Genomic DNA, 24,718 nt, shown 5'->3' with positions numbered 1-24,718 from the left:
ACAACTTCAGGATCCAGCTCATGTCACTTCCTAAAAGTGAAGGCTTCCCCGGGGCTTACTCCTAACTGTCAGCTCCCCTGGCCCCATCTGCAGCACACAGAACCTGCCTGTTGACAAAAATACCACATTTGTCACTCATCTGTTTTCCCTGTGAGACTGTGAGCCCTGTGGGGATGGGAATAGTGTCTGTAGTGGTCACCATTGTGGCCCTAGTGCCCAGCACAGGGCTGGTTCTTGGTAACAAATATGTATCGAATAGGGACTCTGCATGTCATAGAAGCCTGGAGCCCATCTGGTCAGGGGTTGCAGGCTGTTGGGGAGAACCCAGAGCCCTGCACACCAGACGTCTTCCTTTTACCCCTGCCTGACTCCAATGCCTCGATCCTCAGGTGCTGCCTGGTTCCATAGAAAGGACTTCATGACAACCATTCAAAATGGGGAGGGAGCTCCCCTGTGATTTAAACACACAGGTGTGTGTGCGCACACGTACAAATATGCACAGCTCTCCATGCTGGTGTTTAGGGCCCTTGTTCTGCCTGCCTTACCTGAGCATATGCCCCAGGTATATATAGATCACAGCCTCAAATGGGAACTGTAACTCTAATGGCTAGTTCTTATTTAGGGTTTGCCATATATATTCCTTTTATTTATTTACTTTTTTGGCCACGTGGCATGTGGGATCTTAGTCCCCCCACCAGGAACTGAACCTCCGCCCCCTGCATTTGAAGCAGAGTCTTAACCACTGGAACACCAGGGAAGTCCCTGCCATTTGTATTTTAAACTATTGATGCGTTTGATACTCACTGCCACTGTACCAGGTGAAACTGTTATCACCCCCATTTTATAGAGTTTCAGAGAGATTCAGGAACTTACCCACAGTCACACAGCTCCCCAAAGGCACTACTGGGACTGGCCCCTGGGTAGCTGGCTCCAGAGTAGCCTTACCTGCCACCCCGGTCTGCCTCTCACAGAGTGTCACTCAGGATGGCCTCAGGGGGAATGTCCTTAGCTCTCTCCAACAGGGGATTTCGAGCCCACCTTTTGTTTCAGTTATTCTGTCCCATCGCCCTACCAGGCTGAGCTCAGGGGAACCTCTGCACAGAGCCTGCTTCCTCACTCAGATACTCAGTCTTTTCTCACGCTTCTCCTGACACTGCTGTGCACAGTTCTTGTGACATCTTCAAGTTGGTCACCTTCCAGTGCAGTTGGCTGATCACATGTGGACTTTACACCACAGCAGAGTAGCACCGTGGGTAGACTGAAGTTTGAGCCCAGCCTTGCCTCTCAGTAGCTGTGCAAGCTTTGACAAGGGCCTGAATGTCTCTGAGCTTCAGTTTCCTCATCTGTTAAAAGGGGATAATGATTCCTGCATTTCCTGGTAATAAAAAAATGTTACCTATAGTATTTTGATCAGCTCTGGCACATGGCAAATTTTAAAAATAGCAGTTCCCATTATTTTTATCATCAGAGAAGAGTTTTAACCCTGAATCCAGATTCCTCAAAAAAGACTGTGTTGAGAACTTTCTCAATTCCTAGCTCTTGTTTTTCTCTCAATCTCTATTTTTTTTTTTTGCCACACCTTGCAGCTTGTGGGATCTTAGTTCCCCAAGCAGGAATGGAACCCAGGCCACCGCAGTGAAAGCACTGAGTCCTAAGCACTGGACTGCCAGGGAATTCCCATCTTTCTCTCTTTTTCAGATGATTATTTCATTTATATTGCTAAGTCTAATCATCTCATCAGGCCAGAATGAGAAGAAAAAGATATATGCACCAGAATTTGCAACGGCAGAATTTTAGCTCTGCTTTGTCTCGGAAGTGAACAATTCGAGTTGTAGCTGAGGGCAGCTTGCAGTGGCAGGATGAACAGGTCACAGGGTGGAGAGGCCTGGGTTCCTGGCTGCAGTTTGCCACTATCTTGCTGTGTGATCTCAGTCAGATCCCTGCCCTCTGGATCTTCCACTTGGATGCAAAGAGCCGCCGCAGATAACCCTTCCATCTCCAGATCTTGCCTCCTCCCTCCTGCCTGCTGCTCCCCCTCCCTCCTCCTCCATCTTCTCTCTCTTCGTTTCCTTTCTGTCTGAGACACAAATGCCATCCAGCACTTTTGAATGGTACTTTTGTTCTGCTAACATCTCTTTTCTGAAAAGAACGATTGGTCAGGTTTGTATCTTTTAAACGCTGGCACATTTTATCAGTTAAGAACCTGCATACTCGCTCCCAAGGCAGAGCTTGTAGGAGGCAGACAGAAACAGCCAAGGAGGAAGGTGGGGAGCGGGGTTATGGGAGACAGTGGAGGAAAACCCACCAAATCGCTCTGAGGGCCTAACATTTGGTCCTTCCAGAAAATGCCTTTTTTCCTGGGAGCCCCCCTTTCTGGCTCTTCCCACGAGCCTAAGCATTTTCCAGCCTGACTCCCCTCTATAGCTTCCCACAGAGTGGGGAGAGGTGGAGGAGCGGGGCCTTGTGCCTGAGTCACTTTTGCTCCAGGTCTCCTGGAGGAAGGGCCAGGAGCACAGGATTGGGAATTGCAAGGCCTTGGCTTTGAGTGTTGGTGATCCTGGGCAAGCCATGCCCAGCCTGTCAAAGAGAGAGCTGAATTCCTTCCTCAAAGTCTTGTGTCAGCTCAGGAGTGTCGTGTGAGAAGGTGCTTATAAACCGTCAAGCTCCATGTAGGTATGAGTATAGTTGTTAAGTAGTTCATCCCAGGTGACCTTGGACAAATTCCTTAACTTCTCCAAGGATCAGTTTACCCATCTGTAAAATGGGGACTCTAACCCTTAGGTCATACAATTATTGTAAGAATTTCATATGGATGTAGAACAACTGGCAAGAAGAAATGTTCTTGGCAGTGGCGGGTTCCCAGGTCTAGGCGAGAGCCCTATCTCTTTCCCTTTCTTATTTCTTCACGGCGCCTTCCCCGTGAGGACAGCGCACAATAACGAAGCCACAAATTTCTGAAGTCTGGCTGCCCGTTCTGAAACCCAGTCGGCCTCTTCCCTAGCCTGTAACCTCTTCCCTAAGCCTCAATCCTCTTGCCTGTAAAAGAGGGATAATTATACCTAGTTAAGAGGGCTGTTGAGAAGACCGGCCTGTGCCTTGCCTGGCTCGCGCGAGTGAATGCTCGTGATTCTGCTGACCTCCGCACACCCGGACTCAGGGCCCCCGGCCGCCTTCTCCTTCAGGCCTCCTTGGCCGGCGACGAAAGCCAGGCCCGAGCGGAGCGGACGGGATTTGCTCAAGGTCGCACCGGAGTCATGTGCCAGGATCTTTGATGAATATTCCGTGCCACTCCGCGAAATCAAGCCCCTACAAGAGGCCGAGGGCTTGGGGGAGGAGAGAAGCCAGACGCTCCTCCGCCGCCGGGTGTCGGGGCGCCAAGTCGGCCCAGAACGGAGAGGGGACACCTTGCAGGAGTGCATGGTGTCTGCCTGCGCCGGGCGGCCGGAGAAAGAAACGCAGCCGCGGTCAGAACTCGGCGCAAAAAAGAAGGGAGCGCGCGGCGCCCTCGGCCAGGAGGCCCGCCTGGCCTCCGCCGAGCATTTGCAATTTAATTGACATTTGGCGGCAGGAAGCCAATCAGTATAAGTCAATTGACGTGCGGAGATAAAACTAATAGGCGGCCGGCGCTCCCCCAGCCGGCGCGGCCTCGGCGGGGCAGCGGGCACAGCGTGGCGGCCGCGGCGCCGCGGGCCGGGCCCCGGCAGGTACCGGCGCTGGCGCGTGTCTCGGCCCGCGAGGGGGCGGCGGGCGGCCCGCTGATTGCCGCGCAGCCCACGGCGGCCGGGAGAGGCCCGTAATGAATGACTTTATTTGTCGGGGCCCTGCTGAGAACAATTGAGTTTGTTATGGTAACAACGGATGCCAGCTTTTCGGGCCCCGGGGAGTGCGGGCGCGGCGGCAGCCGGGAGCCGGGCAGCGGAGCAGAGGATGCGCGCGGAGGCAAGGGACACCGGTGGCGGGGAACCGGCCCGCCGAGTGCCAGGAGCCCAGGGGACGCTGTGCACCCCGAGCCGGCGGAGGAGAGGCAGGGCTGCCGGGGCGCCTTGGATCGAGGTGCTGGGGTGGACGATGCCCACCGCTGTCGCCTTGGACCACAGTGCAGATTTGGGCTGGGCTGGAGGTTCATAAATCCCTTCCTCTCTTGTTGGACTGGCCCGACCTCCTGGTGTCCCGGTGGTCTCTTCTTCCCTCTGCTTCTGGGTGTGAGGGGACTTCTGATCTTGTGGAGTCATAACCTGGCATAAATTTTTTGTCTTTTGCTCCATTGGAAAAGTAGAAAAAGATACAAAGACATCGCTGCTGCTAGGGAGCATGGCTTGACAAATTCGGGACTGCATTTCAGCACACCACATGCCGTGATGCTGTCTCTGTGCCCTCTGCTCTGGAGAGTGCCTTCATTCCATCTCTGTCCTGCCTGCGTCCCCATTCTTTGTGGCATGGCACCTCCCACAGGAAGCCCTCCTATCCCCACAAAGAAGGATGCTAGCCACATGGCTGCCTCTGAGCCCCAGCAGCTTTCTCCTGCCTCCTCCATTGGTTGGTGAGTTCCATGGGCAGGGCCACTTCCAGTTCATTCCAGTGGCTCTCTCAGTTTGGCTCTCTCCCCAGCTTGGGGACTGGCAGGGTACAGATGTGAAAGAGTGGATATGGGGAGGTATTTCTTTTTTCTCTTCAATCTCTTGCTTTCCCTCTAGTTAGAGAACCAAAGGATTCCTTTTCCTCCCTCCTCCTGACACCCCTCTCCCCCCGGAACAGTTCTCTTTTCAGACACACTATCACTCATTCGTTCACTCAACAAATATTTACTGAGAACCACCCACGTGTCCGATATTCTGATATGAAACGCCCTTGACCTCAGGAAATTTACCTGGCAGTGAGAAAAGACAGTGCAATGCACATGATAAATACGTGTCAGGTGCCTACTGTGTGCTGAGTAGGGGCCTGAATTCCTTGAGGTGGCACAGGCTTCAGAAGGCTTGCTGAGGACTTTCCCCTGTCATTGCATTTAGTGATCCCTGGTGCCACCCTGTGACAACCAACCTCATCCACAATGTACAGACTGATGCTTAGCATGTTTAAGAAGCGGCACAATGTTGCGGAAGGAGTCTAGATTGGAAATCTAACACTAGTTTGCTGTGTGAACTCTGTCCATTTCTTCCCCTCTCTGGGCCTCAGTGTCCTCCTCTGTGAAATGGGGGAGCTGGAATTGATGGTCTCTGAGGACCAGTTGAGTGTGAGTGGTCCACAGGGGAGATGGAGCCAGGACCCAGGTCTCTGCTCCCAGCCCCCTCTTGCAGTGTAATTGGTGCTGCTGACATTGAGACTGAAGCACTCACTGTGTGACAGACACCGAGTGTAACACCAGCTTTAAGAAAGTGTAGGTACTATTACTGTTGCCCTTTGGTAGATGGAAAAGATGAGAGGTTAAATAATCAGTCTAGGGTCATGCAGCTAGTAAGTTGCAGGGCTGGGGTTCAAACCCAAGCAGTCTGATTTTAGAGCCTGTGAGTTTACCCGCTCTGTTAGTGGCAGAGGTAGCATATAACCCCAGCCCCCAGCAACTCCTCTCCTGCTCTCACTCCTTACCTAGTTCTACCTCCTGTTTTCCGAGCTCCAAAGCTCATTCTGCATGTTTGCAGGGCAGCAGGAGCACTGATTTGTCAAGGTGTCTTTTCTCCCATGACTTTCTGCTCTTTGCCTTGATGCCGATGACCGAGAAAAGACCGGGCAGGAGAGAGAAGCTGCTGCAGAAGCTGGGTCCCGTCTTGACCGTCCTAGCTAGATTATTCTATCTGGAATTTAGTTTTTAAAAAGGAAAGGGGGAATCCAGTGATGTCTTTTAGGAACAAACTCTTACTATTCATGCCTAAAGTACCTTTATTTATAGTCAGTTTTGGCATCTGTCTTCCTGTTCCTGAAAAAGGGTCTGGAGAGCTCTTTCTCTCCCTATAGCTCTCCCTTTTCAGAAAGACAGGGTGACAGTCTTGAGATAGTTTTAGTGGACAGAACTGAAGGGGCCTTGAACCCAGTGAGTTTGAATCCTGTCAATTCTATCTAGCCTCTCTAAAACAAATATTTCGTAGTGCCTCCTTTGCTATACTAAGATGACATTTAGAGAAAATATAACCTGCCTAGACACATAATTTAAAAATCAATACAATGCTCCAATTGTAACAAAAAGGGGAAAGAAAAATAAAATCAGAGTAAAATGATGTATTTCATTATGTAAATGCTCAGAAGACATAATAAAGTAGTCAGTTGCTTGCACTTATGCGTAGAATCACCATGAATACGGCAGCTACAAATGTGGACAGCTGTGTTTTCTGGCAATACAAATGCCTCTGGTGGTGTTGCCATCAGCAAACTGATTTTCTGACATTGTGAACATCTTGATAAAATTCCAACCAAACCAAAGCATAATCTTCCCTCAATTTATGTGAGGGTTGCATTCCTGGAAAATTCAGTGTAAATTGAAACACCAAGTTTGTGTATATATAAGTAAAATAGAGCTAGGTTCATGGCTCAAGTATTTATAAAGAGAGTTCTCACCAACCTGTAAGTATTATTCCAAAGGTGTGTGGGATGTAGGGCAGTCCCTCACTGGACTGGACTGGGCTAGGGAGCACCCCAGGCTCCACCCACTAAATGCCTTAACTCTTCCCCAAATAACAGTAATTCACCGATTTTCAGAATCTCCTCTGATTTGATCACCCTTGTTGAGATCCACCGCAACAAATGAGTTCTTTTCTGGGGTCTCTTCCTTTGGGAAGTTCTGTGACTACTTGAAAAAGCAAAATCTGCATATATCCTGCATTTTGTGTACAAGACCTTGTGCTGGGGGGTCAGAGAGCATGGCCTGCTGTGTATCTGGGGCTTCTTCATGGGTGCCGGGCTCCTTCATGGGTGCCAAGCTCCCAGTTGGTGAGAGTCCCACCCACAGCTTATCACTGTCTGGGATACCCTCTGCCTCCTCTCTCATGCCCCCAAGTCCAAATCCTGGTTCAAATGCCAACTGTTTCCTCCAAGAGGGTTTCCCTGATAGCTCAGCTGGTAAAGAATCTGCCTGCAATGCAGGAGACCCTGGTCCGATTCCTGGGTCGGAAAGATACACTGGAGGAGGGATAGGCTACCCATTCCAGTATTCTGGCCTGGAGAATTCCATGGACTGTATAGTCCATGGGGTCACAAAGAGTCAGACACAATTGAGCGACTGTCACTTTCCTCCAGGAAGTCTTTCCTGATCCCTCTCCCTGAACCCCAACACCAGAGAGATTCTCATCTCTGGGCCCCACTACCTGCTCTTCGGGGCTCCTGTAGTGTACTTTCCCCTGCTTGAATCATAATTCCCCCTCTCTAGGCTACCCCCCTCTGCCAGGGAATGGGCTCCCCTGACAGGGCTATGCTTGGGATCAAAGCACCAGCAAAAGAGGAAGGAATACTTGAACCAAGGGATGCAGCTTAGCCAGGTGCTCCTCTCTGTACACACCTTGTCCTTTTTAATTAGGCAAATGGCTTCTTTTTTCCTATCCTCACTCCCTGTCCTCATTGCCTGACAGGGGGTGCTTGCTATGCAGATGACACTGTCTCATTTGGGGTCCCCCCGGCTTGCTTTCTCTGACCCAGCGCTGCAGGCTTGGCAGAATTTATTGACTCTCATCGCACATATAGCTGGCAAGTGGCAGAGCCAGAGCTGGCACTCAGTACACCACCATCTTTGTCATTTAAACTCTTTCAAGGCTGGGCCTTCCCGCTGGGGAGTTGTTCATCTATTTTTTGGCTCCTGACTCAGAGCCAGGCACTGTGGCCTCAGTGATGGGCAAGGCCTGGTGGCCCCCTTTGTTTTCCCTGAGGGAGTTCTGTCTCCCAAGCCCCAGACCAGGCAGGGAAAGGGGCACCATCAGATGCCCACAGGGAGGGGGTGAGTACTCTTTCCTAGCAGGAGGTCACCAAGGAGTAGCTGTCTCCTTTGTACCTGTGTTTTGTTTTTTTTTTTCACTTTCAATGAAATGTCCACTTGTATCTATTCACTCCACAAGTGTTTATTGCGTGCTGCCATGTGCTAGACACTATTCTAGGTGTGGGGGACACAGCAATGAATGAAATAGACAAAAACCTCTGCCCTCATGAGTAACATTCTAATGAGGGGGGAAAGAGTAAAGAAATAAGGAAAACAAGGAATTCCCTGGAGGTCCAGTGGTTAGGACTGTGCATTTTCACTGCTGAGGGCACAGGTTCAATCCCTGGTCAGGGAACTAAGATCATGCAAGCCTCTCAATGTGGAAAAAAAAAAAAAGGAAAATAAACAGCATGTTGTTAAGTGCTCTGGAGGACCACAAAGCTGAGTAAGGAAATAGAGAATGAAGCAGGGCTGGGTAGGGTACATGCTGGTTTGTGGAGGGTGGTCATAATGATGAGATGTCATTTGAGCCAAGACTTTAGAGGCAGGAGAAGGGAGCCAAACAGATATTGGGAGAGGAATGTTCCAGAGAGAGAAAACAGCACATGCCAAGGTCTGAGTGAGGCAGGGGTGAGCTTGGTGATTGAGGGACAGCAAGGAGGCCGGTGTGGCCAGAGCAGAGGAAGGGGGAGCAGAGTGGAAAGAGGGGACATCAGGAAGGTGAGCTGCAGGGCAGGGGATCCTGGTGCAACAGGGACTTGTAAGTCGTGGACTTTACTCCAGTGAGATGGGATAGAAGTGGAGGGCAATCCAGAGCATCTCACAGGGCAGTTCATAGGTGCATTCTGTCCTCCACCACCAGTGAGTCCCTAACTCCAGTCCACTTTCCCTTTTCATTGTCTCCTGAACCTGCTCTTGAACCTGTGTAGCCATTCCTGCCATTTCCACCATGGGCTCTCTCCTGGGTGAGGGCCTCCATCTGGCCTCTGGGCCTCTTCTCATCCCCCTCCAAAGAGGTGTCTACTCTGTGGCCACATCAGACCACATGAGCCACTCCACCCTACAAGGGTTGTATGTCTGAACTGAATTGTAAGTGTACTGATGTAATTAGACAAGGGCCTGACTATTTGGAACACAGACTGAGGGATTGGGGTTGCAGGGATTGGGGTTACTGGAAGATGCACTGTGGGAGGAGGGGGTGCAGCATGCTGCAGTGGGAGGCCCAGAAGCCCTTCCCCCGACCCTCAGCAAGCCCCTCATCTCAGTGCCATCTCTGGCCTCAGCAATGGCTCCCCCCAGAGGCGCCTGCTTTATTTATTGCTTCTCCAAAGCTCCCCGTGGGCAGAGGAAAGTCCATTAGTGTGTTTGCAGACTGCCGGCTCTAAGCAGATGCAAGGCTTATTTGCAAACTGTCATGGCCCTGGCCTCCTCCAGAGACCCGCACGCTGGGTTTAGCCTTGTGGCTTCAAGAGCCACCTCCCTCAGGCAGACAGCTGGGTGGAGCCCCCGTCCCCTCTTTCCCAAAGCACAACATCTTGGTTTGCAGTTGGGAAAATTAAATCAAATGCCACAGAGGAACCAAAGCAGCGCATTGGGCTATGTTGACAGTGGAGAGTGAAATTCTCTCTGTTGACAGGAGCTCACTGGCTTGGCATGGATCAGGGGAAGTGTTAAGAGAAAGCATGAAGAGTTCAGGGCTCGGGATCCAGGTTTGAGTCCTGATTGGGCTGCTGTCTTGTTGACTTTGGAAAACAGTTTATTGCCCACTTGGTCTCAGTTTCTAAGCTAAGAGGATTCCCCAACAGATCTTAGAGTCCATCCGCAACTCTAAAATGCTCTGAGCCTAATTTTGAAGATGTTTCCTTCATCTAGGTAGCCAGGGACAGAGCGGTGTACCCCAAATGACTCAGCAGTTCTGAAATTCCCTGGAAGTTAGACTCAGTGGGGTAAGAGGCACTCAGGTGCTGAGACATCAGGACTCGCAGGCTCAACTGGCCCGATAGCTCTGCTGTGTGACTTTGGGCAAGCCATGTCCCCTCTCTGAACCCATTTTCTTGTCTGTAAATGAGAATGATAATCTCTTGCTCACCTCCTTGAGGCTACGGTGAGAATCAGAGAAGCTGATGGATGGATGTGAAAGGTCGGCATGAATGTGTACTTGAGGAGTGGCGATTGTTATTATTAATTTAATTGTTGTTACCATTTCCGCATGTGCCTTACTCTGGGTGCACACACTTGCCAAGATAATACAAGAACATGCCTCCGGTGAGTACAGAGCCTGAGCACATCAGTTTAGCTATGTAAAAGGCAATGATGGTGTTTCCGTGCAGAATGAAGAGCTCCTCTTATAATTTGTGCTTGTTCAGTTCCACACCATCATAAATCCACCCCTGATGTGTGCATTTCGGGTGGAAAAACATACCACAGATTTACACAAAAGCCTCTCGAGTTCTTTTCAGCTGGGACAGGAGATGACACACGTTGGCAGACAGAGGCTGATCTCTGTGTATCCAAGAGTAGTCGAGCCAGTCCGAGTATATCTAACAGGTCAAGCTCTGAAATGAAGAAGCAATAAGCCAGTGAAATGGTACTATCACCGAAACATGATTGATCAATTGAATTCTATCAGAGACAGTGGACAGTGAGATTAACTCAGGCCTGATAGGTTCAATGAGTTAAAGCATGATGTTCATTTCAGCTTCATTTCACCAGTCTTTGCTTGTGAAATTGGTCAATCAATAGAGGTTGAAGATCATATATATATATATATATTGGGGACCATCTTATGGGGAATATAATCTCAGTAGTTGGCTCCTGGCTGGGGCTGCCTGCCTCAGGTAATGGAGACAGAACAGGGACTCCATCAGCCCCATCGAAATGGCCTGATATCTTCTCCAAATGAAAAGTATTTTTGGATCTCTGATGATTTATCTTTTTTTCCTCCCTATCACTTTGATCTATGACAAAACCCATACCCATCTTGGAGAAATATAGTGATTTCTCCTGAAAACATTTGTGCAATGATCAACTAGATACACTCCACAATATGAACCTTCTTTTTAGTTATATTGTCCTTGGAAAAAAATAAAGACAATAATTTAAAAACTCAAATGGGGGTAATGCAAAGATATCAGAGTAAATATGATTTTTAAACCCTTTTATTTATTTATTTCTGCACAGTGGGATGTGGGGGACAGACTGCTGTGTTCATGAATGCTGAAAAAGGTATGCATACATGAGAAGTCCTTCCAGGTATAATTAAAACGAAGCCTTTAGCATTCTTTGATCTCATTTGAAAGCACAATTCACAGAAACAAATCACCCTTGTGCTCCTAGTAATATTTCATTTGCTTTGGAATAGTTTCACTGTGGTGGTTAACATCGTTCCTAATTAGTGTGCCTATCTCTCTGTAAGGTGGAGTAATTAGGTACTACTATATGAGGTAATGGACTTGGACAGTACGGATTAGAGAGAACAGACTTGTCCTGGGGCAGTGAATAAGGTATTACTTCCTTCTTGTCTGTGCTTGGAGGTCATCTTGATTCATTTAAGCACAAAGAAATCCATCGCTTCATCCCAACACCAGGAGAGCTTCAATAATGTGTTTGTACTGTTTGTACCTCAGAGTATGTATTAGGCTCTGGATAATGGTATGGAGTGTCTAAACAGGGAGAACCCCCCTGCCCTCTTTCTGCCCACTACACCTACTGAGTTATAGCCATCCCCATGCACCAGGCTTTTTTGTGCCTCTGGGCCTTTGCATGTGCTGTGCCTTCTGGTTGGAATGTACTTCTTCCCTGCCCCTTTCTTTAGCCAACTCCTTCCCACTTATCCCTAAGACTCAGGCTTTGTCTTTTCCAGGGGTACTTTCTGGATCACACCTGCTCCCCAGTCTGCATTAAGTGGAGCAGTTTAGCGTAGAGTTAGGTGCAGACTCTGGAGCCAGACTGCTTGGGTTTTGATTCCATCTCCTCCATCTCCCAGCTGTGTGACCTTGGGCAAGGTGATTAACCTCCCTGTGCCTCAGTTTCCTCATCTGTAAAGTAGGAGGGGCAGTAACAAACTTGACATCACTGGGTTGTTGTGTGGATTAAATAGATAAGGTGTTTAGAATAGTTCCTGGCACAGAGTAAGCTCTGTATGAGGACTGACTACTTCCGTCTAGCTCCCAGGGCTGCCTCTGCTTCTCAGGCTTACTTCTGTCTTTGGCTGTTTCAGGGCTCTGGACTTACCTTAGTACATTGGAATTTTTCACTTGTCTGTATCCCCCACTTGAAGGCAAGGGTTAAAACGTCCCTCTCTAGCTCAGGTACCAAGTGCAGGACCAGACACTCTGCAGGAATTTGGTGCAGGTAGCTTAGGAACGAATGGATCGTGAGGCTTGGAACGGGAGTCAGGGGCCTCATGTCTTCCTAGGCTCAGCTCCCCTTAGACCTGCCTTCTGGCCCCAAACCGAGTGTGGAATCATTGGCCCTTTGGAGTCTTTCCCTCCCTGACAGCCTGTGACTTACTGGTTAACACACACCACAATCAAATTCACTGTGGTCGAACCTGAACGTATTTAGCAATTTTACAATTTTGCGTTTTCCTTCTCGGAGAAGAAAGATTGAGTGAAACTAATGGCTGAATAATGGTCGTTCCAATGGAATTTTCCTCCATGCCGCTCTGATTTTTCTCAGCGTGTGGCCCTGGTTTAGGATGGCATTTATAAAATCACCCGGAACATCGATGTTGGTTCTGGGCTGCCGGGAGACCTTTCCGGTCCTGCTGCCCTGATTCCCAGCACAGGGCCTGGCTCATAGTATAGATGCTCTCAAGATATGGCTGACTGATGCTAGTCGTCTGGGGCTGGAATCCTATCCCCTTATCCCAGCACCTTGTTCCTTTCCCTTAATTGAGGTCTGGCTCTGATAGTCCCTCTTCTAGGACCCACATCTGGGTTATTAGTCATCTTAGAGTCACCCTAAGCATTCAAAACACCATGCAGAAAATAGAAGCGCTATGAAGCATCTGCCTGCAATGCGGGAGACCCAGGTTCATTTCCTGGGTGAGGAAGATCCCCTGGGAAGGAAATGGCAATCCACTCCAGCACTCTTGCCTGGAAAATCCCATGGACGGAGGAGCCTGATAGGCTACAGTCCATGGGGTCGCAAAGAGTCGGACACGACTGAGCGACTCACTTTCACTTTCTTTCATGAATTATTTTGAGTGGAAGAATTAATGGCATTTTGTTGTTGTGAGCACATACCCTATACGACTTGCTGTGTTTTCCTTTTGGTGTGTGTTGCCAGGAAGCTTAGTGCTCAACTGAGTTTTGGTAGTTTATTATCCTCTTGTTTAAAATTTTGTGAACTGCCTCGGCTCTTTCTTAGAACGTAGAACATAAACTCTTAGTTGGTTCACTCTTTCCTTCTTCGGGATCACTGATATAATGGAGGTCACTCCCAGAGGTTTTCTCCTGAGTTCTCCAATGATGCTAGAGACTATCCCATTACTGAGTTCCCCTGAACCATTCGGCCTTCATCCCCTCAAGTCTTCCCAGGTCACTCATTCAGTCAATAAACATTAATCAGCATCTCCCTTGTTTGTGGTGAATCAGACATGGGCTCAGTCCTCAGAGAGCTTATACTCTGAGCAGGGAAGGAAAGAAATACAGGCATACCTTGGAGACATTTCGGGTTTGGTTCCATAACCACTGCAGTAAATCAACTTGAAATAAATGGAGTCAACACACTTTTTTGGTTTTCCTGTGCATATAAAAGTTATGTTTATACTATACTGTGGTCTATTAAGTCTGCAGTAGCACTGTGTCTAAAAACAGATGTACATACCTTAATTAAAAAATACTTTATTGCTAAAAATGCTAACTACCATCTAAGTTTTCAGTGCCTCGTAATCTTTTTGCTGGTAGAGGGTTTGAACTATTGCGAGAATTACCAAAATGTGACACGGGACACGAAGTGAGCAAATGCTGCTGGGAAAAAAAGGCACTGATAGACTGGTTTGCTGCAGGGTTGCCACAAACCTTCAATTTGTTAAAAAAAAAAAAAAGGCAATTATCTGCAAAGCACAATAAAGCAATGCTTAATAAAACAAGGTATGCTGAAGTAATCCTAGAAATAGCTTGTGTTTATTGAGCACTTTTTATGTACCAGGAGCTATGCTAAGCATTTAACATATATCCTTATTCAATTCTTTCATCAATTCCATGTACCATTATGTATTATCCCATTTTATGTATGAGAAAATGAGGATTAGAGATTAAAGTTGCTCAAGTATCACAGGCTTTTAAGAGATGGAGTGAGGATTTGAACCTACCCTGTGGGCTGTGCCACATCCATCACAGTGGCCAGCTTCATTTTAAGATCTTTAAAAGGTGTACAAGTGCCCTGCCATGTGACCTTGTTGTGACCTTGTGAAAGTTACTTGTTATCTCTGCCAGTTTCCTCAGCAGTCAAGTGGAGATTCCAAGAAGATGGATCTCACAAAGTGGATTGTAAAGGGGTGAAATCCAGCATAACAGTGGTAGCCCGTGCAACTTGCTGAGGAGAGTTAGAAGATAGTGTGATTAGTTTAGTCTTTGTGCTTCCGAGAGGAGGTGGCTTTTAGACGAGCCTTTGGTGGGCTGGGGTGAAGGGTGAGTTGGCAGAAGGAACAGTGAACGGGGGGACATGGACTCTTGGGGAATGAGGAGTAGCCTGCTTGGATGGTGTTGGGGAAGATCCTGACTGGAGAGGCAGATCGTGGAGGCTAGGAGGGCTGGGCATTGTCCTGTGGCAGCCTTGGAAAGGTTTTCCTGGTGAAAATGATGCAGATAGCAGCTAATGCTGTTTGGACACTAACTTCATGTTAGTGTGTCACTGAGATTATTTCATTTATTTCTTATAAAACCCCAGAGATGGTCCTGCTTACCACTGTTCTGTTTACCGTGTCCTGCTTATGGGTTTACACATGAAGAAACAGAGGGTTTTAGTCTTAGTTGACTCAAGGAGGGAAGTGGAGAGAGCACTGGATCTGCAGACAAGCGACTGAAGTACAAATCCCAGCTTAGTGACCTCAGCTACTCAACCTCTCTGAGCCTCAGTTTTTTCATCTGTAAAATGGGGTAAGAATATGCACCCTCGCCCCCCCAGATGCTCTGAGGGTCAATGAAATTTAAAGATGTTAAGATAACTTGTCTAGGAGGCTGGCATGGAGCAGTGTTCCATCTAGTGTGAGACCAGGGATTAAAGAGCCTACGCCCCCATCACCTCTATCTTCAGACGTCTTCTCTTCCCTTCATCTTTGCTAGGGATACATAGTGTTCTCTCAGTGTATGCAGGGTCTTTTGCTGATGTAGCCCCAGAACAAATACGCTGTCCACCCTCACCTCCCCTTTGTAACCCATGGTCTTGTCTAGCATCTCCTGAAAATAAATTCTGGAGCCACTACTCCCCTCAGCAAGCTTCTCTTGCATCTGAAACAATTTCTTAAAGCTGCAGATTAGCATGGTCTGAATTTGGTTTGTTTCTGCTTTATGGATTGCTTTAAGAATTAGCTACAACAGGGAATTCCCTGTTGGTGCAGGGATTAGGACTCAGTGCTTTCACTGCTGGGGCCTGGTTTGATCGCTGGTCAGGGAGTTAGGATCCTGCAAGCCATGTGGTGTGGTCAAAAAAAAAAAGAAGAATTAACAATTAGCTATGACAGCTCTGATTGCTATCTCCCCATCTGGTGAAAACCACCCCAAACTCCCTGGACTCACTTGACTCAAGCTGGAAATGCCCCAGGTCATACCAGTTCGGTGTTCCCGACTGTGCTGGCTCCAGACTTCTGTGGCACATGACACACGAAGCCCTGGATCTGTCTCCATCTTCACTGAGGGAGGCAGGGCTGTGAGCATGGTGGGTGCCAGAGTCCAGAAGCTGCAGACTGGCTAGATGTCACCCTCCTCGGAGCACTGCCAGCCGGACTGAGAGAGGACCTAAGAGCCTGGGGTGAGGGAAGGGCCCATTGTAGTGCCCAGAAGCATTAACAGTGGGATCTGGGAGTTATTTTCACAATTTCAAAAAAATGTAGCTCAGTGGGAAAACAAAGATTTCTCCTGTCTCTGACTTCCTCCTAGAAGCCCTCCCCAACCCCCATGTCCATCTCTAAACCAAATATTAGCAAAGAGAAAATCCCTTGGGTACCTTTGGCCATCATTTAGGGGTAGAATGAATATTGGGTTGTAGATTACTCCCTTACAAAGACTGCACAAACAACCAAAATGGAAAACACAACCAAAATGTAAAAATAGATGAATGCTCATTTAATACTATTTAGTACCCCACTCCAGTACTCTTGCCTGGCAAATCCCATGGATGGAGGAGCCTGGTAGGCTGCAGTCCATGGGGTCCCGAAGAGTCGGACACGACTGAGCGACTTCCCTTTCACTTTTCACTTTCATGCATTGGAGAAGGAAATGGCAACCCACTCCGGTGTTCTTGCCTGGAGAATCCCAGGGACAGGGGAGCCTGGTGGGCTGCTGTCTATGGGGTCGCACAGAGTCGGACACGACTAAAGTGACTTAGCAGCAGTAGACAAAATCTACATGGATTTTAAAGAAGAAAGTGGTTAGAAATGACTAACAGCCTCCTTAGTTTATTGGTGGGGCACCTAAGGCCAAGAGAGGGAGAAGAACTTGTCTAGGCCCACCCAGCAAGTAAGGGCAGAGTCAGGGCTAGAACCCACGTGTGCTGGCTCCCAGCCCTTTTCTCACTGGGCCCTTCCACTGCCCTGCCATGCTGAGGATAAAGGAGGCTGTTTCAGAGCTCTGACTTGGGCTGGGCTCTGCAGGAAATGGGGCTCAGAGAAAGGCCAGAGACTGACTTAATAGCTCCAGCCTCCTTTCCTGGGCTCCTGGGCTTCTGGCTGGGGCTGTATCCCAAAGGCCATGATGCCAGAGGAATTAGGAAGATTCCTGTTTGTTTTTTATTTTATTTCTTTTCTCCCAGGGAGCATCTGTGGGCATAAAGTATATGATGATTTTTAAAGAAACAAACCAGGACCCTCCAAGAAAAAATGCAAAACCCTTGAATCTGCTGTGCTCTAAAGAAAACGCAATGGGTTTATGATCTTTTAAGACACACAAGAGACAGCTTTCTCTTGACAGATGGGAATCTGAGGCTCTTTTGCTTCCTCCCTCTTTGCGTGACCAGACCCGATTGTGTAAAGCTTTTAGCTTCAAAGCCAGGTTGTGAATAACATTGGTTTAACCTGAAATTTAAAGCCAGCATTTCTTTGCTCCCCGAGACACAGCTTCCTGCCCCTTGCTCCCCTGAAGCTAGCTTCCAGAATGTTAATTCGACGAGCCATGGTTGACTAAGCCCAGCACTGGGTCTATTACATATTATTTGATTTGGAGTAGAAAAAAAGATTTAAAGATACCATGCCCCCTGTATACCTTTGTACTTTTGTCCATGTCTATCCATATATTTAAGCATACCATTCACATTGAAAATTCAGCTTTTCCTCCCCAGAATAAAATGGGTCTGAGTGCTTTTGGAGCCTGTCTTCAAGACCGCATTCTCCAGTGAAGTCAGATAGCATCTCTGGATGGGAAACACTACGAAAGTGTCCATTGGAGGCCTGGAGATTCAGACCAGTCCTTGTGGAGGGGGTGATTTTTCTGGTGTTCACTATTGTAGCTGTCTCTGTGCATATAGTCTGTTTGGCTCATGCTCACCCACTGTCTGTGGTACCCAGAGATAAGTCAGCCATGTCCCTGGCCTCTGAGAACCGTGAGTCTTTTTGTCAGAGTATTTGTCATGGTTGACACTTTCACCTTTCCTAGTCTGATTATTTTTCAGTTAACGTTGCCTCTTCCACTGGGCATAACTCCACAAGGACAGGGCTGGGCCAGCTTTTGCTTATCACTGTTTGCCCTGCATTAGCCCAGCGCCTGCTCCCTTAGGTTGACTGAGGCAAGAATGAACAAATGAATGAGTGAATGAGGTCAGATGGAATGTGACATTTGCAGACCATATCTGCGGAGTGAAGGTAGTATTACTAATTTGTTCATTTATTCTGCAAATGTTCTTTTTGGAGAAGACAGAGATAAATTAACTGTGGTGTTTCTCCCCAAGGTAGCTAATAGTGCTGTCAGAGTGAAGAGCCTAGGGGCTTGACTTCTAAGACAAGGGAGAAAGTGGTGAGATGGAAAAGTGACTAGGGCATGAAGGAAGACATGCTGGAGGAGGTGGCATGAGTACGCATGGTTAGTGTTTATCCTGGCAACTGGGCACATGCCATGAGGAGTGATCTACCTTCAGCATGGGCTCAGTGGATCACCTGTGGCTGACAGGCTGACTCTACATATCACCTCCAAATGAGTCCAAATGCAAAATTCATCTTGCCAGCTCCTAGTCTTTCCAAGGAGGATAGATGGAGGTTCGTGACATTGTATAGGAGACAGTGATCAAGACCATCCCCAAGAAAAAGAAATGCAAAAAGGTGAAATGGTTGTCTGAGGAGCCCTTGCAAATAGCTGAGAAAAGAAGAGATGCGAAAAGGAAAAATATACTCATTTGAATGCAGATGATTCTAATCCAAAGAATAGCAAGGAGAGATAAGGAGGCCTTCCTCAGTGGTCAGTGCAAAGAAATGAGGAAAACAATAGAATGGGAAAATCTATAGAGATCTCTTCAAGAAAATTAGAGATACCAAGGGAACATTTCATGCAAAGATGGGCTCAATAAAGGACAGAAATGGTATGGACCCAGCAGAAGCAGAAGATATTAAGAAGAGGTGGCAAGAATACACAGAAGAACTATACAAAAATGATCTTCATGACCTAGATAACCACGATGGTGTGATCACTCACCTAGAGCCAGACATCCTGGAATATGAAGTCAACTGGACTTTAGGAAGCATCACTACCTACAAAGCTAGTGGCGGTGATGGAATTCCAGTTGAGCTATTTCAAATCCTGAAAGATGATGCTGTGAAAGTGCTGCACTCAATATGTCAGCAATCTGGAACACTCAGCAGTGGCACAGGACTGGGAAAGGTCACTTTTCATTCCAATCCCAAAGAAAGGCAATGCCAAAGAATGTTGAAACTACCGCACAACTGAACTCATCTCACACGCTAGCAAAGTAACACTCAAAATTCTCCAAGCCAGGCTTCAACAGTATGTCAACTGTGAACTTCCAGATGTTCAAGCTGGATTTAGAAAAGGCAGGGGGACATTGCCAACATCCTCTGGATCATCGAAAAAGCAAGAGAGTTCCAGAAAAACATCTATCTGCTTTATTGATTACACCAAAGCCTTTGACTGTGTGAATCACCCACAAACTGTGGAATATTCTTCAAGAGATGGGAATACCAGACCACCTGACCTGCCTCCTGAGAAATCTGTATGCAGGTCAAGAAGCAACAGTTAGAACTGGACATGGAAAAACAGACTGGTTCCAAATTGGGAAAGGAGTAGGTCATAGCTGTATATTGTCACCCTGTTTATTTAACTAATATGCAGAATACATCATACAAAATGCTGGGCTGGATGAAGCACAAGCTGGAATCCAGATTGCTGGAAGAAATATCAATAACCTCAGATATGCAGATGACACCACCCTTATGGAAGGAAGTGAAGAAGAACTAAAGAGCCTCTTGATGAAAGTCAAAGAGGAGAGTGAAAAAGTTGGCTTATAGCTCAACATTCAGAAAACTAAGATCATGGCATCCAGTCCCATCATTTCATGGCAAATAGATGGAGAAACAGTGGAAACAGTGACAGATTTTATTTTCTTGGGCTCCAAAATCACTGCAGATGGTGACTGCAGCTATGAAATTAAAAGACACTTGCTCCTTGGAAGAAAAGCTATGACCAACCTAGACAATGTATTAAAAAGCAGAGACATTACTTTGCTTACAAAGGTCCACCTAGTCAAAGCTATAGTTTTTCCAGTAGTCATGTATGGATGTGAGAGTTGGACTATAAAGAAAGCTGAGCGCTGAAGAATTGATGCTTTTGAACTGTGGTGTTGGAGAAGATTCTTGAGAGTGCCTTGGACTGCAAGGAGATCAAACCAGTCCATCCTAAAGGAAATCAGTCCTGAATATTCATTGGAAGGACTGATGCTGAAGCTGAAGCTCCAATACTTTGGCCATCTGATTTGAAGAATGACTCATTCAGTTCTGAGTGGAAAAGACCTTGATGCTGGGAAAGATTGAAGGCAAGAGGAGAAGGGATCGACAGAGGATGAGATGGTGGCATCGCCGACTCGTTGGACATGAGTTTGAGTGAGCTCCTGAAGTTGGTGATGGACAGGGAAGCCTGGTGTGCTGCAGTCCATGGGGTTGCAAAGAGTTGGACACGACTGAGCGACTGAACTGAACTGAGTCTTTCCAAACTTTGGGAGCAGGGGTTAGAAAGCACAGCCTGAACTAAAGGAACTAGCTATTCAGGCTCTGGAACTGAGAAATGTGAAGGGCGATTATTTCCCCAGCTCCTTTCTGTGGCTCCCCACCCCACTCCTCCTCTAGTGAGGCTCTGATTACCTCTGTGGCTTCTGTGGCCTCTGTGACCCAACCCCCGCCTGCCTGTCCAGAGTCTCCTGGGGTCTCTTCACCCCAACTTCCTCTGTCCCCTTCATCTCCACCTCTGCCTATTATATCCTCCCTTGCCCCTTTGCTCTTGCTGACATTTTGTCCTCTGCTTCCACTTCAAGCATGACTCCCTTTGGGAGGCGCTTACCTGGTGCAGAGTAAACTCTATGTCAGTATCTGTTAAATGAATGAATAAATGATTGAATGTTTAGGAGGGCCCCAGGCCTTCTTAAGGAAACAATAGACTTTTGGCATCTGTGCAAAGTGGCAGGTAGACTTCGCCTCCCTCCCACCTGACATGCCCCACCTCGTGGCAGGAGTGGCCGGGAGAGAGGAAGCAGAGGCAGTGCTGGGGTGAATGACTGGACAGGTGGCTCTTCCCCGCTCAGTCTGTGTCTGGGTCACAGGACAGTCTGCACACTCTCCCAGGCTCAGCCCACGGTGCTGTGGCCGACTTTCAGAAGGCCAGAGCAGGACGTGGTGAGCCTTCTTTCTGGAAGACTTGGTGAGGCTGCCTGTGCTGCAGAATTAGTGGTGTCCTGGGCTCTGGGCCTCCGAGGACCCTGAGTGTGTGCACTTGATTTGGCATGTGTCCTGAGCCTTAACTCTGTGCCAGGCCCTCCTTGGTGACCACACAGTGACCTTGCCCACAGGAGCCCTCAGCTGAGCCACCCTCTCTCAGCTTCCTCAGTGGAGGCGAAGCTCTGGCTTTCCAGAGCTCTGAGCTGTGCACAGAGCCCCAGCCTGTGAAGCCCTTGGGAGAGGACAGGAGGGCAGCCTGGCTGCCAGGGAGTGACCTCCTCCAGAGGCCGAGGTGGGGGCATGTCTGGTGGGGCAGCCCAGTTGGGAGGGAAGAGGTGGGCTCAGCAGGGCGAGGCCTTGGCAGGAGTGGTCAGGAGCTGGCAGACAGGAAGGAGCCTTTATTAGGAGTTTGGAGCCTGGCAGGGAGGACAGGGGCTAGTGAGTTTATGTGGAATTGGTGGGCAGGGAGACGTCTCCTAAAGGTGGACGTGGTTACTCTGATGGGAAGAGACTCCTCAGTGGGAGCACTGGGGAACTCAGGCCAAGGTCATGCTTTGGCAAGAGTGCCTGGGGTCAGGATGACTCGCCAGAGCAACAGCTGAGGAGAAGCCAGCTGAGCCTTCTTCCCCCGTGTATGTATGTGTGTGTACACCTGTGCACACAAGGGCCACTTGATGAATGCCAGCCAGTGGAAAACACTGCTGGGCAGACACGTCTGAGCCAGGAGCTCCCACATACTGCTAGTCTTGGTGCCCTTGTGGGATAATCCCCCAGGGTTAGGCCATGATGGAAGAGGGGACTCTGAGGATGATGTCCCGTGGGCAGGAGTAAGGACCTGTCTCATGGAAGGCCAGTGTCACAGGCTTCTGGAGGAGGGCCTCAGGCTCCAGACTGGAAGACCTGAGTCAGAGATCCCGCTAAGGAGCCCTCATGCTGGTGTGTCTGGTCTTTCAGTCTATAGCCCAGCTTAGGTATCCTCTTGGGCCAGAATTGATCTGGGATCCATTTTCTCAGGGGTGTACTGAGCCACCTCTGCAGAGCCTTCCAGTAGAGGTTGCTGGGGCGCTCTGAGCTCTCTGCCTACACAGGGAATTCTAAAAGGCCAGCACTCATGTCAACACCCAAAGCTAGTGTCTTTGTTAAAATGTCAGAGCCTGTATTGTAGTTGCCCCCAGATAAGACATCTGGGGGAACACTAACGTCGGGCAGTATCTCAGGGACACAGTATCCCACTGCTTCAAGCTCCTTGGTTTGGCTTCCTTCTGCACATGGGTGGGGCTTTGACCTGATGAATGAAGTTTAGGGCAGCAGCGGGCTGGTGGGGCAGGGGTGGAAGGGGGATTGGGGAGCCTCCTGTAAGGGCACCTGCCAGGGAGAAATCTGACACACGCTGGTTCCCCCTAGGGCTTCCCAGTGGCGTAAGCAGAGGCCTCTCCTCTGGGCTTGGCTACCAGCAGTGTTTCTGGGTGGCCCTGAATGAGCAACTTGGTTCCAGAGGGCCTTGGGGAATGATGGCCCTGGAGGCCATTCCTCACTGAAATTTTTCACCCACCTTATTTTCTCTTGTTTTGAATGGTTCAGACCCAAAGCTCACAAAATATATTTCAACCCATTTAATTTTTAATTGATAGTTTGTAACATTTTCTTTGAAATGTAGGCATCATCACAGATCCCAGGGACTGTGATAGTGTGAAGAGCTAACAATACAGAACCCATAGAGATTTAATCCCGTACTTTCTTTGTAATTTACATTTCTGAATAGGCAATACATTTAAAGTTCTATAACAAAGCAAACAAAACATCATGCTATGAAAAGTCTCCTTCCCCTTTGCCTCCATTTGTTTAGTTTCTACCTCCCTAAACGGGTACCACTCTAAATATTTCTCATGTTGCCTTCCATATGGCTCCGTATGAGAAACACACACACACACACACACACACACACACACACACACCAGTTCAGTTCAGTCCAGTCGCTCAGTTGTGTCCTACTCTTTGCAACCCCATTGACTGCAGCACGTTAGGCCTCCCTGACCATCACCAACTCTCAGAGCTTGCTCAAACTCATGTCCATCAAGTCAGTGATACCATCCAACCATCTCATCCTCTGTTGTCCCCTTCTTCTCCTGCCTTCTATCTTTCTCAGCATCAGGGTCTTTTCCAATGAGTCAGTTCTTCACATTAAGTGGCCAAAGTATTGGAGCTTCAGCTTCAGCATCAGTCCTTCCAATGAATATTCAGGACTGATTTCCTTTAGGACAGACTGGTTTGAACTCCTTGCAGTCCAAGGGACTCTCAAGAGTCTTCTCCAACACCACAGTTCAAAAGCATCAATTCTTCGGCGCTCAGCTTCCTTTATAGTCCAACTCTCACATCCATATGTGACTACTGGAAAAACCGTAGCTTTGACTAGACAGACCTTTGTTGGGAAAGTAATGTCTCTGCTTTTAAATATGCTGTCTAGGTTGGTCATAACTTTTCTTCCAAGGAACAAGCATCTTTTAATTTCATGGCTGCAGTCACCATCTGCAGTGATTTCGGAGCCCAAGAAAATAAAGTCTGTCACTGTTTCCATTGTTTCTCCATCTATTTGCCATGAAGTGATGGAACCATGGTTCCACCACCATGATCTTAGTTTTCTGAATGTTGGATTTTAAGCCAGCTTTTTCACTCTCCTCTTTCACTTTCCTCAAGAGGCTTTTTAGCACTTCACTTCCTGCCATAAGGGTGGTGACATCTGCATATTTGAGGTTATTGATATTTCTCCCGGCAATCTTGATTCCAGTTTGTGCTTCATGCAGCTCGGCATTTCACATGATGTATTCTGCATATAAGTTAAAGTTAAATATATAAATATATATATACACGCACAAACACAGACAGTCATATATATATACACACACATACATACACACACAATGCATGTAAAGTCTTATTTTCTTCCTTTTTTACACAAAAGATTCTGTGCTGAATCTTATTTATTTATTTTTCATTTAATGATGTATCTTGAAAATCTTTCTGTATCACTTCACAGAGGAAGTCCTCTTTCCTTTTTGCTGCTGCACAGAATTCTACTGTGTGAGCATGCTATGACTTATTTAACCAGTTCCTAAAACAAATTCTTGGGTTGTTTCCCGTCTTTTGCTACTAGGACTTTGTATATGTATCTCTTCCTATATGTGTAAGTCTAACTGTAAAATAAATTCCCAGAGGTGCAATTGCTCTATTAAAGAGAACTTGCATTTGTGATCTTGATTTTGTTGTTCGGTCACTGAGTTGTGTCTGACTGTTTGCGACTTCATGGACTGCAGCATGCCAGGCTTCCCTGTCCTTCACCGTCTCCTGGAGTTTGCTCAAATTCCTGTCCATTGAGTTGGTGATGCTATCTAACCATAAGCTATGAGCCATGCTGTGCTAGGCTCAGGATGGGTCAGGATGGGTCATAGTGGAGTGTTCTGACAAAATGTGGACCACTGGAGGAGGGAATGGCAAAGCACTCCAGTATTCCTGTCTCGAGAGCCCCACGTGATCTTGATAGATTTTATCAAATTGTCCACCATGGGTGTGTGACGAGTAGACTCCCATCAGAACTGTGTGAGAGCATGTGTTTCCCTACGGCCTTCCTAACACTGTGTTTTATTGGCTGGTCACATGATATGATGCCAAATGTCCCAGGTAAGGGCCCCAGCTCTGGGACAAAACTGATCCAAGGGAACCTTCAGTGCAGG

General features: G+C 47.9%; 1 protein-coding gene across 4 annotated transcripts in view; it reads left to right on the top strand.

Annotated features, from left to right (window-relative positions):
* Nucleotides 1-24,718, top strand: part of PAX5 (paired box 5) — a 188,752-nt gene that overhangs the window by 42,775 nt on the left and 121,259 nt on the right. The window lies entirely within an intron of this gene.

Source organism: Bos indicus, chromosome 8 (genome assembly GCF_029378745.1).
Source record: "Bos indicus isolate NIAB-ARS_2022 breed Sahiwal x Tharparkar chromosome 8, NIAB-ARS_B.indTharparkar_mat_pri_1.0, whole genome shotgun sequence".
Taxonomy (NCBI): Eukaryota; Metazoa; Chordata; class Mammalia; order Artiodactyla; family Bovidae; genus Bos; species Bos indicus.
Note: the sequence above shows the minus strand (reverse complement) of the source record. Positions and strands in the feature narration are given on the sequence as shown.